Source organism: Lissotriton vulgaris, chromosome 12 (genome assembly GCF_964263255.1).
Source record: "Lissotriton vulgaris chromosome 12, aLisVul1.2, whole genome shotgun sequence".
NCBI lineage: Eukaryota > Metazoa > Chordata > Amphibia > Caudata > Salamandridae > Lissotriton > Lissotriton vulgaris.
Genome location: NC_141700.1, coordinates 531,093,070 through 531,106,900, shown reverse-complemented (window position 1 = coordinate 531,106,900; position 13,831 = coordinate 531,093,070). Strand labels below are relative to the sequence as shown.

At 47.7% G+C, this 13,831-nt stretch overlaps 1 protein-coding gene across 1 annotated transcript in view; it reads left to right on the top strand.

Annotated features, from left to right (window-relative positions):
• The window catches only part of NTRK1 (neurotrophic receptor tyrosine kinase 1), a 342,566-nt gene that overhangs the window by 26,701 nt on the left and 302,034 nt on the right, over nucleotides 1-13,831 (top strand). The window lies entirely within an intron of this gene.

Genomic DNA, 13,831 nt, shown 5'->3' with positions numbered 1-13,831 from the left:
ATCAATGTACATGATGTGTTACATTAGACAGTTAGGGTACAAGGCGAAGGAGTTACATATAGCTTGCTGTGCTATGTTAGAAAGATTCCAATTATTGAACCGTAAGGATCAAAATAATCTCTGTGTCAAAAACAGTAATCCATTTACTTAGCTACATCAAATACAAATCTGTCTTCTGCATGTTAGATGATGTGCTTTGCAGGAGACACATAAACCCAGGGTGGTTGGGGAGAGGATGTGGCCAAACGGCTAGAGCGGTTGACCTTGAAGCTGGGGAACTCGGTTCGAGTCTCAGCAGGGATGCTCAACATCATGTGATTCTGGGCAAATCGCTTAATCTCCCCGTGCCTCACAAGAATTGAATATGTCCATTTTTAATGCAAGTGGTGCTCATGCAAAGTTCTCTAGTCTAGTTTGAGCTATATAAAAAATGCTACTTTGGTTCAAAACTGGGACTAGATAAGACACAGATCTCTCTAGCAAATGCGTTACCCTTCAAAATCACGTTACCATTAATATCGTTCCTTGGGATTTACTGGGCACCCAAAGATCTCTGTAGCAGGTGCCTTAACTCCATACGGTATTTAAAAATGCAGGCTTGGCAACCAATTAGACAGAATATATTTATGCAACATTTCTCCTTGTTGTCAATTTCTTTGTGCAGTGTTTTTACAAAATAAATGTGTAATTTGAGGCCCACATTTTGCTTCAGGGGGATGTGTCACTTTATTGGCACACCGAATGCAAACTCTCATTTGTTGAATCTCGTAATGCACTCAAATGTACTCATGTAAGACCTCCTAAACATATTTGTGTGGTGTGGTGTTAAGATCTGATGTCACTCCTTGTGAGGTCACTTCCTGTGAGGTCCTGGGTTGTGATGCCACTTCCTGTGATGCAGTGCCATGATGACACGCTGTGATATCATGTTACATCATTTGCATACTGCCTAACTTGGTTAGTCCCCCCACTTTTTTTTTTAGGACTTGTGCCCTGGATTTAACTTTACAACTTTGACACTATTTATACAACTAGTCACGCCAAAAATATATTGTTAATTTAAATTTTACACAGGCATGCAATAGCAGAGCAAGGAAACAATTTAATTCCTATCCCGAAGTGGGTTTTCCAAAACATAATTTAATTGAGGCGCAGTGGTGGCAGGGCTCTTTCCTTCAGATTAGATTGGGAAAATGCGCGTCACAAGATGGCGTCATTCCACATACATAGAGCGATAACTTTATTGTTTACAGGAACAGTTAATAAATTTAGGGTCAGATTAGTGCCAGATCCATCAAAATACCATTTCTGACCGATGTCTATCGGGTACTGTACTGAGACGCTCTTCACCAAAATCTTCGGGAAACCATTTTATCGAAGGCAAATGGTGCTTGTGTGGAAAGAGCGTGGTGACCTTTTCTTTCGGGTTTCAAACGGACCCAGGTGGAACATTACACTTTTTTTAATTAACAAAATTCTAAAAAAAAAATATTGACATACATTTCCTCAACGTACTTATTTTATACTCTAGATAGCTATGGATGGCCAAATCATAAAATGAAGAACCAATCCAATTTTAACTGGCGAGGGACTCTTGATTCATGCAGAGCCCAGAGTTTTAGAACGTCCATTAGTTAATGCAGTCGTGCCCCCTGTAGCTCCTCATGAGTACGTCGCTCCCCCCCCCCCCCCCAAATCTCTTCCCGCCCGTTGATTCCTCGCGAGAAGCCGCCATCGCTGCCAGCACGGAGTCACAATCACTCCATCCGGCAGGATATTATTTAATGGAATCCCCGGAGAGACAACGCTTTAATGGCTTGTTTATAATTCACTTTTTTTCCATACATTATCACCAATTAGATATGAAGCTCTCAGCACCAGCCTGTTTGAGCCTGACAGGAGCGTTTTTACATGGCAGAGTGAGTTCCATTGGATCCGGGGCATTTCATGATGTCAAAATGATTTGATGACAGCCTGTCTGCATTATAGCCGGGCCTAATCATGTGCACTGATCGATAGCCAGAGAGATGGACAACAGAAAGAGCACCTCAGAAAAAAGACAAACTACTCTGCCCCCCACCCCCGGGCCTTTCATATTTTGATAATCCACTGCATTTATTGTGGATAAATTAGCACATTATCGACCCCGGAGAGAACTGATGACCTTGGCGAACACACATATGGTAAACAACACACTGCCACGAGAGATCTGACCAACACAGCTGTGCGTAACCACATGCGAAATGTAAAAGTTGGACTAGACCTTGTATACAACATTCAGCTCGTTAAAGTGAGAACTTCCGGGGTCCACTGTTGGAATGTTGCCAAAGGCCACCATGCATTCAACATACAAAGTCAAAACTGTCCAGTGCTGTGGAACAGTGAACTCTGGCGAATGTACAGGGAACTTTCTAGACGAATTTAATCTGGCCGAAATGTTTTATCTAGTTTCAGGTTTATTTAGTATTGCTTGGTTAATTTAAACCTTTGCAACATAGAACAATGATAAAACATGATAAAACAATTCAAAAAGCAATGTCACCATACAATAATTACAGGATCAGCATACAATGATTGCAGGGTTGAAAACGACAAATTCCCAGTATGAGTGCCATTGTGTGATTTGCTGACGTATATTTAAACAGTAGTTAGATCGTGCAGTCAGGCTGTTGAGTGCAGAGTTTATGGGCATACTGTTTCTTCGATAAAGGAACTTAAAAGCTTGAGGTGCAATTTAGGCATTCTAAAATACAGAGGGGAAAATTGACAAGCCCTTTGCGCCACCGGTGTGTCACGTTACGTGACGCACCTGCGCCGCAACCTGCGGAGTGATATTTACAAGCACAGGTAAAGCAACCCTGCGTGACTCTATCTGTGCTTGTAAATATCGCCCCTCTTCACGCAACACTTTGCGTGTTAGGGGCATGACATGGGTGTTGCTGTGGGTGTTCCCACACAACACCCATATCCACTGATGCATTTCCAGATTTACGAGGAATCCAAAAACCGGATATGCGTCAGAATGCTACGCTACCCTAGGGGTGGCATAGCGAGGTGCAATTAGGAGAAATGTTTTAATTTCTCCTAATTTCTTTGCTCTGCCAATGCGTGATGCTTTCTACAGCACACATTGGAAGAGGAAATCACCTCAAATTATTGTTTTTGTGCTGGAAGGTGCCCCTTCCAGTACAAAAACAATCTCCCCACGACACAGGCATCCTTGAACCATGGTGCAAGGGTGCCTGTGCCGGCGCATGGCATCAGTTTGCGCGCCAGCACAGGGGGAATCACAGAGATGCCACATATTGTTGTAAACATGTTGCATCCCTGTGCTTCGAAACGAGTGCAGCGTGGCGCAGCAAAGTGACTTCCTGCACCGCGCTGCGTTAGTTTCTTGTAAATCTGCCCCATAATATTTATCTAACGGGATGTATAAACATTTAATCTACAATGTGCAAAGTAGGGAGGTTTCCGGTATAATTAGAAACAACATATTGGCCTGAGGTCTCTATAAAGCGCCTTTAAGCCGATGGTGCAGAAGGGCAAACCGTTGAGAGATTGGGCTCTGGGCATAGAGGGGCAACAAGGGGGCATTTAAAAACATAGAGTGCATTTAGGTGGTCGCCAGTGCTTTTTAAGGCAGTGCAAAGAGGCTTCGGCTACCGATATGCAAAGTAGCGGGTTGTTTAGGCCACGGATAAGTTGCCTCAACAAACCTTGATTGATGCTAATTACTGCAGTAACTGTTAAAACGAGTCCACAAATTCTTCATTGTAATTCTTGTCATGTGCTTTGAAACATCATTGAATGAATGAATGAATGAATGAAAGAATGAAAGAATGAATGAATGAATGAATGATAAGCTTCTAAAGCACTCTGTGACCCGTGGTTGTGCTGGAGGCTTGCCAGTAAAAAGAGAAACTACAAAAGAAAAGATGATAGGAGGAGATTTTCAAAAAAGTCACGCAACGCAGCGCTGCCCCCGCAAGGCTGCACTGCATTGCACGACAGGGAGGGAGCAGGAGAGCACCATATCTTCAAAGATAGGGCTCTCTCCACCCATTTCCCTTGCGCCAGCACTGATTACAGCTGCCGTGCACCATGCACACACCTTAGTGCCGCAGCGCTCGGGTGTGTGCATGAGTCCAGCATAGGTTTTGTACAGGACGGGTACCCCTTCTGTACAAAATACTATGCTCGATACAAAGAAAAGCTTTTCCCACTTTGCATACGTGCTGCACAGTGCAGCACGCATGCAAAGTCGGAAAAGGAAGGAGAAATGAAAGCATTTCTCCTTCCGTGCTCCAAGTTGAAGAGGGCACAGTTTTCTCAGGCTAACCGATATTTAGTATATTGGGTTTAGCGTGAGAAACCTTGGGTGGTTGCATAGGAACGCCCATGCACCATCGTTGGTACGCCCCATGGCGCAAAGTAATGAGAAGCAGAGCAATGCGCTGCTTCGCATTACTTTTACGTTATTTCCAGTGCTAAACAAGTTTAGCGCTCAAAAGTAATTTACAAAAAAAAGATTTTGCATTATTGTGCGTCACTTTTGTGACGCAAACACAGCGCAAAAGCTTAGTAAATCTCCCCCTCATTTTTTGGCAGAACAAGACATAATGATGATAGGGGCATCTGAAACGAATCTCATATTTTAGCAACTCGGTAGGAAAAAGATTGAATACTTGTGAGAAGTTGGCCTGGTATATAATGCTCACTAATTCTAGTGATCACTTTGTACCATGCCAAGCAACCCTTATGATGATGGTTGTAATTCAACCTTGTAGACCAGTTATCCTAGTGGTAACGTGGACAAAGCAGTCTTAGGCTAAACTCTGAAAGGCATGTGAAGCCAGCTGTTATACCATACACAACCCCCTTGAATACCAAATGAAAGGGACACCACACAGATATATATTGAAAATATATATTGATTTATTAACTATAAAATCCCCTGGACTCTTTATGAGCACAGAAGCACAAGCGTTAAATCACAAGACAGTTTAAAATACACAAAAGTTGCACAATATGGATGAGCCCTAGGGGCCACCTAAACCATATACTAAGAAAGTGGTATAAGAGATACCAAGAGGAAAGTGAAGAGGCCTAGGGCCTTGGGAATCGCTGGAGCTATTCGAGACTAAGTCGGGAAAGGCCCACGGGACTCGGGTGCAGTGTTCAAAGTGCACGCACTTCTCAATACAAAGTCTATGGTGCGTAAAAAGCACAAAGTTAGAAAGTTAGGAACCTTCCGAGTGACCTACGGAGCTGAAACTTAAAACACAGGCCCTTGGGATGTGTACCAGTGCAGGAGCACCGGCGGAGCTGAGTTACCTCACCCACAGGAAGCGGGTGCACAGGGTCGAAGATGTGTCGGGTTTCGTCACGCTGGTCGATGGTGCTTGGAGCTGAAGATGCTGCAGGCGGCTCGATGAGAAGAGTTCCGGTGGATCCAAGGGTGGATCTGAAGAGTTGAAGACCTGAAAGCAGAGGGGACAGTGTTCAAAGTCACTAGCCAGTGACTACCGTGGAACCAGATTGGAACCAGGCGATGTCGGGTGCAAACAGGCGTTGTCGGGTAGCTTCTTTCTGCAGCCACGTGGATACCCGGGGTTGAGGACGTCCAGGAGTCGGTCACGAGCTGTCCCACGTAGGCTTCTCGCTGTTGGCGGTGTCGGCGACCTGATCGGAGCAAACAGGCCTTGGCAAATGCAAGCCACGCAGGAGTTGAAAGATGCTGTTCACTCGGACCAGCAAGGTCAGAGCGAGTGCTCCTTTTCACAGGAGCTTGGGTAGGTCTGGAGCAACCAGACCTGCTGTTTAAATCTTCGGGTTCGTCGCCAAGATGGCCGCTGGCCGCGTGGCTAGTGGCCGGGATGGCGCGTCGAGTGGCACAATGCAAAAGGGCCCCACGCAGATCGTGGAGATGCTGGAGGGCTAATCTTCGGTGCAAGGGCTGCTCGGTGGTGGGGGTTCTCAATCCCCAAAGCACAACGTCGAGGATGCCTCAGAAGCTGCGCAGTCAGCTTTTCGAGTGTCTTTCAAGAGGTCCGGTCCCACGTCACTCGGTGCCTCCACGGGTCCCTTCTTCGCAGGGACTGTGGATCGGGCTCTGAGAGGTCTGGGAGTCTGGTTCTTGTCGGGCTCTGGGCTCGGTCTCCGGCGGGAGGCGGCGGCAAAGCAGACGTCGAGTTGCTGGTTGGTAACTGTGTTCACAGGGTGGTCACTCCTTGGCCACAAGGGAGATTCTTCTTCAGTCTTCTGTGCAGCAGAATGTCGAAGTCCAGTCTTCTTCTTAGTTTTAAGTTGATTTCGGGATGATCTGCCGTGCAATGGCACTGCTCCCCCTCTTATTCCCAAACTGGGGGTGGATCACCTACTAGGTCCCTCCTCTGGGAGGAACCAGGAAGGGGGGCGGTTACACCCCCTTTCCTTTGTCCAGCTCCGCGCCAGGACTGGGGCTGGAAGGCCCCAGAACCGGTTTGGGCTGGCCTATGCACGGGGACACCTTGTGTGCCCCGGGCATGTCTGATTCTTTTCAGCCCTGTCCTACCTAATACACAAAATCCTGTCTGGGGTGGTGCTCGCACCTCCCAAGGCAGGAAACCCTTTGTCCAGGCCACCATCTGCCGAGTTTCGGTCAGCAGCAGGAGGCCAGACTTGTGTCTGTGGTGGCAGCGTCCATTTTGTGAAGCTGAGGCTCTGTTTAACTTTAACCGGGGTTAAGGCTACACACATGTCGTGTCCCTCTAGAAGGGTGGAATGCTATCCCCGTCGCCAGAATTGGCGAGGGGATAGTATTCCAATTCGTATGACACCTTACTCGACATGTTTTGATAAAGCCAAACCAAAGATAGCATTTAACCGCGAGGATTATAATGCACTTAAGAGTATATGGTATGGCAATATCCCGGAACAGCTTAGGGAGTGGTTCCCGACAGCTGCAGACAGGCTCAGCTCATGCTAGAGCACCATCTCACATATTTCCAAGCACTCTGCCTCCAGGATTGATGAGGCCTTCCATAGGAGTGGCTGATAGGAACATATGTGTCCAGTTTAGGGTTAGGCACAGACATACTGTACCTAAGTAAGAGGTGGTTACACCGACTTACCCCAGCTGAGTGATCAGCCAGTTGTGTCAAATATGGAGGCCAGGCCAGGGGTGGCATAATACATGCTGCAGCCCCTGGTAGGCCTTGGGTACACCTATGCCCTGGGCACCTAGGGTGCACTAATACAGGGGCTCATAAGGTGAACCAGTTCCAATTCGTAATGCACCTAAAGTGCATTGGCATCAATTTAGAGAGAGAACAGCAGGCTGTGGGTCTGATTAGCAGGCCCACAGCCACATTAAGTCAGAAACCAGTGAAGCAAAAAGCAAAAATTTGGGGTGACCATAGGATAGCAGACCCTACTCTCCTACATAACCCCCCCCCAAACGCAGGGACATTAGACTAACCTTGACCAGTTGTGTCTTCATGTTCTAAGTGGAAGTACCTGGAGAGACCATCTGCGTTGCCATGGTCAGTCCCGGGGCGGTGCTCCACTGTAAAGTCCATCCCCTGTAGGGAAATGGACCACCTGAGTAGTTTGGGGTTTTCACCCTTCATCTGATTAAGCCATAGGAGGGGCTTATGGTCGGTCTGAATCGTGAAGTGAGTGCCAAATAAGTATGGTCTCAACTTCTTCAGGGCCCACACCACAGCAAAGGCCTCCCTCTCTATAGCTGACCAACGTTTCTCTCTGGGGGTCAGCCTTCTGCTAATGAAAGCAATGGGCTGGTCCTGGCCATCTACATTAAGCTGTGAAAGCACTGCTCCCACTCCCAACTCAGAAGCATCTGTTTGGACAATGAACTCTCTTGAGTAGTCAGGACTCTTCAGGATAGGTGCAGAGCACATGGCCTTCTTCAGGTCATCAAATGCCTTTTGACAGATTTCTGTCCACTGAACCTTTTTGGGCATCTTCTTGGATGTCAGATCATTAAGAGGAGTCACAATGGACCCATAGTTCTTAACAAACTTCCTGTAGTACCCAGTCAGGCCCAAGAAAGCTCTGACCTGAGTCTGGGTAGTTGGAGGGGACCAGTCCTTGATGGTCTGGATCTTACTCTCCAGTGGTTGAACTTGGCCTCCACCTACAAGGTGGCCCAGGTATACAACCTTGCTCTGCCCTATCTGGCACTTTGTTGCCTTGATAGTGAGGCCTGCCTTCTGCAGAGCCTCAAGCACTTCCTTCAGGTGGATCAGGTGATCCTCCCAGGTGGAGCTAAAGACAGCAATATCGTCCAGATAAGCTGCACAAAAGTCATCCAACCCAGTGAGGACTTGGTTCACCAACCTTTGGAAGGTGGCAGGTGCATTTTTCAAACCAAAGGGCATCACCACAAACTGATAATGCCCACTAGGGGTAGAAAATGCTGTCTTGGCTTTAGACTCCTCAGCTAACCTGATTTGCCAGTAGCCAGCTGTCAAGTCAAATGTGCTCAAATATTTGGCAGAAGCCAACTTGTCAATGAGCTCATCTGCCCTTGGAATAGGGTGTGCATCTGTCCTGGTGACAGCATTGAGTCCTCTGTAATCCACACAGAACCTCATCTCTCTCTTGCCATCTTTGGTGTGAGGTTTGGGGACCAGAACCACTGGGCTAGCCCAGGGGCTCTCTGAAGGCTCAATGACACCTAATTCCAGCATCTTTTGCACCTCAGTCTTTATACAGTCCCTGACGTGGTCAGGTTGCCTGTAAATTTTGCTCTTTACAGGAAGACTGTCACCAGTGTCCACCACATGTGTACACCAGTTAGTCTGACTGGGTGTCAAGGAGAACATATGCCTGTATGCCTGTAGAACTTGTCTGCAGTCATGTTGCTGATGTTCAGTGAGGCTGCCACCTAAGGCCACACCATCAACTGAGCCATCCTCAGGGTTCTGAGTGAGCAGGTCTGGGAGAGGGTCACTCTCTTCCTCCTGTCCCTCATCTGTAGCCATGAGCAAGCCCATGTCTGCCCTGCTGACATATGCCTTCAATCTGTTCACATGGAGCACCCTGTGGGGGCTCCTGGGAGTTCCTAGGTCCACCAAGTAGGTAACCTCTCCCTTCTTTTCCAGAATTGTATGGGGTCCAGACCATTTGTCTTGGAGTGCTGCTGGGGCCACTGGCTCCAACACCCATACCTTCTGTCCAGGCTGAAATTCAACAAGGACAGCCTTTTGGTCATGCCAAGCTTTTTGTAATTCTTGGCTAGCCTCAAGGTTTTTGGATGCCTTTTCCATGTACTCTGCCATCCTGGAGCGGAGACCAAGTACATAGTCCACTATGTCCTGTTTAGGCTTTTTGAGAGGTAACTCCCATCCTTCCTTCACAAGACACAGGGGTCCTCTTACAGGGTGCCCAAACAACAATTCAAAGGGGCTGAAGCCAACCCCCTTTTGAGGGACCTCTCTGTAAGCGAACAAAAGGCAGGGCAGAAGGATGTCCCATCTTCGCCTGAGCTTTTCAGGTAATCCTTTAATCATGCCCTTTAGGGTCTTGTTAAATCTCTCAACAAGCCCATTGCATTGTGGGTGATAAGGAGTGGTGAACTTGTAGTTTACACCACATTCCTTCCACATAGCTGTCAAATATCCAGACATGAAGTTGGTACCTCTATCTGATATTACCTCCTTAGGAAACCCCACTCTGGAGAAAACTCCAAGTAAGGCCCTGGCCACAACAGGAGCTGTTGTGGTCCTAAGGGGAATTGCCTCTGGGTACCTGGTGGCATGATCCACTACCACCAGTATGAATCTGTGCCCAGATGCTGTAGGGGGATCCATTGGACCAACAATATCAATCCCCACTCTCTCAAAGGGAACCCCCACCACAGGTAGTGGTATCAGGGGGGCCTTTGTTGTTCCACCTGCTTTACCACTGGCTTGGCAGGTTTCACAGGAGCGACAAAACTCCTTGGTGTCTTCAGACATGTGAGGCCAGTGAAAGTGAGGGACAAGCCTGTCCCAAGTCTTGTTCTGGCCTAGGTGTCCTGCTAAAGGAATATCATGGGCCAAGGTGAGTAGGAAGCCCCTAAATTGCAGAGGTATAACCAACCTCCTGGTAGCACCAGGCTTGGGGTCTCTAGCCTCTGAATAAAGGAGTCCATCGTCCCAATATACTTTATGGGCACCTTGAGCATTCCCAGCAGCCTCAGCAGCAGCCTGCTGTCTGAGGGGTTCAAGAGAAGGACAGGTTAACTGAGCCTGCCCCAAGTCTGCCCTAGAAGGTCCCCCTGTCCCCAGAAACTCAACCTGATCAGGTTCAAGTTCTTCAGGGACAGTTCCTTCAGGGGTCTCAAGATCAGTTTCCTGTGAAGCCTGATCCTCACTTGTAGGCAGTTGGGAAGGCGCAGCCTTAACCCTCCTGTTCTTCTTCTTGGGAGGTACTTGGTCCATTGTTCCAGGATCCAAGACCTGAGGTTCAGAGAGGCACTTTTTGGCCTGTGACCTGGTCACAGCAAGGACATGTGATGATATCCCTAACATCTCTGCATGAGTCCTGTACTCAACTTCTGACCATAGAGAGTTCTCCAGGTCATTGCCCAACAAACATTCTACTGGGAGATCAGCACTAACCACAACTTTCTTTAGGCCAGTTACCCCTCCCCAGGAAAAGTTAACAAGTGCCACACTATGTGTAGTAGTGACATTGCTGGCATTGGTCACCAGGTAATCATCGCCTGGCATGTATTGTCCAGGGTCCACAAAGTTAGGTGTCACCATAGTGACACTGGCACATGTGTCCCTGTAAGCTTGAGCCACTTTGTTGTTAATCAAAGGTGTCTGTCTGTATTTGCCCAGGTTACTGGGACTTATGTCAGGGGTCAAATCTATGTCCCCTTCACAAACCAGAACAGCCTGTGTAAGGGTTCTGACTAGGTCAGAATCTCCTTCAGTTCCCAAAGTGATTCCCACTAAACCCTTGGCTTGAGGACCAGCACTGCTAACTGTACTAGTGGGTGCAGGTGCCTTAGGGGCTGCAGTGCTGGGGGCTCCACCCTTTTTACACTCACTTGTCCAGTGAGAGGTGTTTTTACAAGTTTTACACCAGGGTTTCTTCTGACCTTCTTTCTTCTTCTTCTTGGAAGTTTGGGACCCACCCTCTGTCTCAGTTTGGGGCCCTGTTGAAGACTTCTGGTCTTTAGCTTTCTGCTCCCCACCCTTCTGGTCTGTTTTCTTCTGGTCACCACCCTGGTTCTGGTTCTGGTTCTTTTGCTTAACTCTGGTTCTTACCCATTTATCTGCCCTCTTTCCCAATTCTTGGGGAGAGGTCAAATCTGAGTCAACCAAATGTTGATGCAACTGCTGGTTCTGACAATTATTTAAAATTTGTTCTCTCATCAGCAAATTGTACAATCCTTCATAGTCTGTAACCTTGCTTCCCAGCAACCATCCCTCCAGAGCCTTAGTGGCACACTCAACAAATTCAGACCAGTCCTGAGTCTGTGTCTTCTGGGTATCTCTGAACATTAACCTGTACTGTTCAGTGGTTAAGCCTAACCCATCAATCAGAGCACTCTTCAGGACCAGGTAGTTTCTAGAATCCCCATCACTAACTGTGAGGAGTCTGTCTCGGCCTCTACCTTCAAAGGAGAGCCACAAGATTGCTGCCCACTGCTCCTGAGGGATCTGCTGCACTCTGCAGGCTCTCTCCATTGCAGTAATCCATTTATGGATATCATCCCCAGCTTTGTAGGGGGGCACAATCTTACTCAGGTTTCTATTATCAAAAGACCTGTCTTTATCCTTGTGGATATTGCTGCCACCAGTGGGTTCTATTACCCCACTCTCTCTAGGCTGTCTTGCTCTAGCAAGTTTCTCCTTAGCCAGGGCAACCTCTAACTCTTGCCTCTGGATCCTAAGCTCAGCCTCTCTCATCTTGGCCTCATGTTCCCTTCTCTGAGGGCTAGTCATCTCCTTTCTGGAGTGACCATGAGAGCCTCTAGAGACATGGGAGGTATTGGATTCACCTGAGTGATGCCTCCTCCTCCTATGGCCCTGGTTAAGTCCACCTGGGGGTCTGAATGGGTTGTTACCTGATTCATTCCCAAGTTGACTTAAGTTAGCCTGGTTCAGTCTACTGACCAGCACCTGACTATCTCTGTCATCATCTGACTCACTGCTTTCCACCTCCTCCTCCTCTTCTTCTTCCTCTTCCTCTACATCTACTTGAGGAGCTCCAGTGGTGGAGGCTTCCTCATCTACTAGGATGATAGGGGCAGGGGGGTCTACAGTGTCATCCTCTGAAGGATGGCCTCCTTCAGCATCCCCTGTGGGGTTTGCTTTAGAGGTCTTTAGAGCCTCAGACTGATCCAAGAGCTCTCTTAGGTGGTCTGTAGTAGGGGAAGGCCCTGTCTTCAGACCCCTTAAGACACAAAGCTGTCTTAATTCCTTAAAGGGAAAAATAGCAAACTGGGATGGTGCCCTTGGAGGGTCACTCTCAACAGGAGTAAGTCCACTGGACCCCTCTGTTCCAGACATTGCTCTAGTGTGGGTGGATGTGTTGCAATCTACCTACACTGGTGTTTACCTACTAAACCTATCTAGTAGTTGTAGCTAGGGTGTGCTACTCCCTTTGCTCTACAACAACTAAGTTCAGTAGAACTTAAGTATACTAGTCTTGTTTTATATGTACCTAGCAGGTACCTGTATGATCTTTCAAATGATAATCTCAAAGATTGTAATGGTAAAACAACAGCAAGCTCAGATCCCAATCCGCTGCTCACCAATGTGAGAAGTTGGCCTGGTATATAATGCTCACTAATTCTAGTGATCACTTTGTACCATGCCAAGCAACCCTTATGATGATGGTTGTAATTCAACCTTGTAGACCAGTTATCCTAGTGGTAACGTGGACAAAGCAGTCTTAGGCTAAACTCTGAAAGGCATGTGAAGCCAGCTGTTATACCATACACAACCCCCTTGAATACCAAATGAAAGGGACACCACACAGATATATATTGAAAATATATATTGATTTATTAACTATAAAATCCCCTGGACTCTTTATGAGCACAGAAGCACAAGCGTTAAATCACAAGACAGTTTAAAATACACAAAAGTTGCACAATATGGATGAGCCCTAGGGGCCACCTAAACCATATACTAAGAAAGTGGTATAAGAGATACCAAGAGGAAAGTGAAGAGGCCTAGGGCCTTGGGAATCGCTGGAGCTATTCGAGACTGGAGTTAACTAAGTCGGGAAAGGCCCACGGGACTCGGGTGCAGTGTTCAAAGTGCACGCACTTCTCAATACAAAGTCTATGGTGTGTAAAAAGCACAAAGTTAGAAAGTTAGGAACCTTCCGAGAGACCTACGGAGCTGAAACTTAAAACACAGGCCCTTGGGATGTGTACCAGTGCAGGAGCACCGGCGGAGCTGAGTTACCTCACCCACAGGAAGCGGGTGCACAGGGTCGAAGATGTGTCGGGTTTCGTCACGCTGGTCGATGGTGCTTGGAGCTGAAGATGCTGCAGGCGGCTCGATGAGAAGAGTTCCGGTGGATCCAAGGGTGGATCTGAAGAGTTGAAGACCTGAAAGCAGAGGGGACAGTGTTCAAAGTCACTAGCCAGTGACTACAGTGGAACCAGATTGGAACCAGGCGATGTCGGGTGCAAACAGGCGTTGTCGGGTAGCTTCTTTCTGCAGCCACGTGGATACCCGGGGTCGAGGACGTCCAGGAGTCGGTCACGAGCTGTCCCACGTAGGCTTCTCGCTGTTGGCGGTGTCGGCGACCTGATCGGAGCAAACAGGCCTTGGCAAATGCAAGCCACGCAGGAGTTGAAAGATGCTGTTCACTC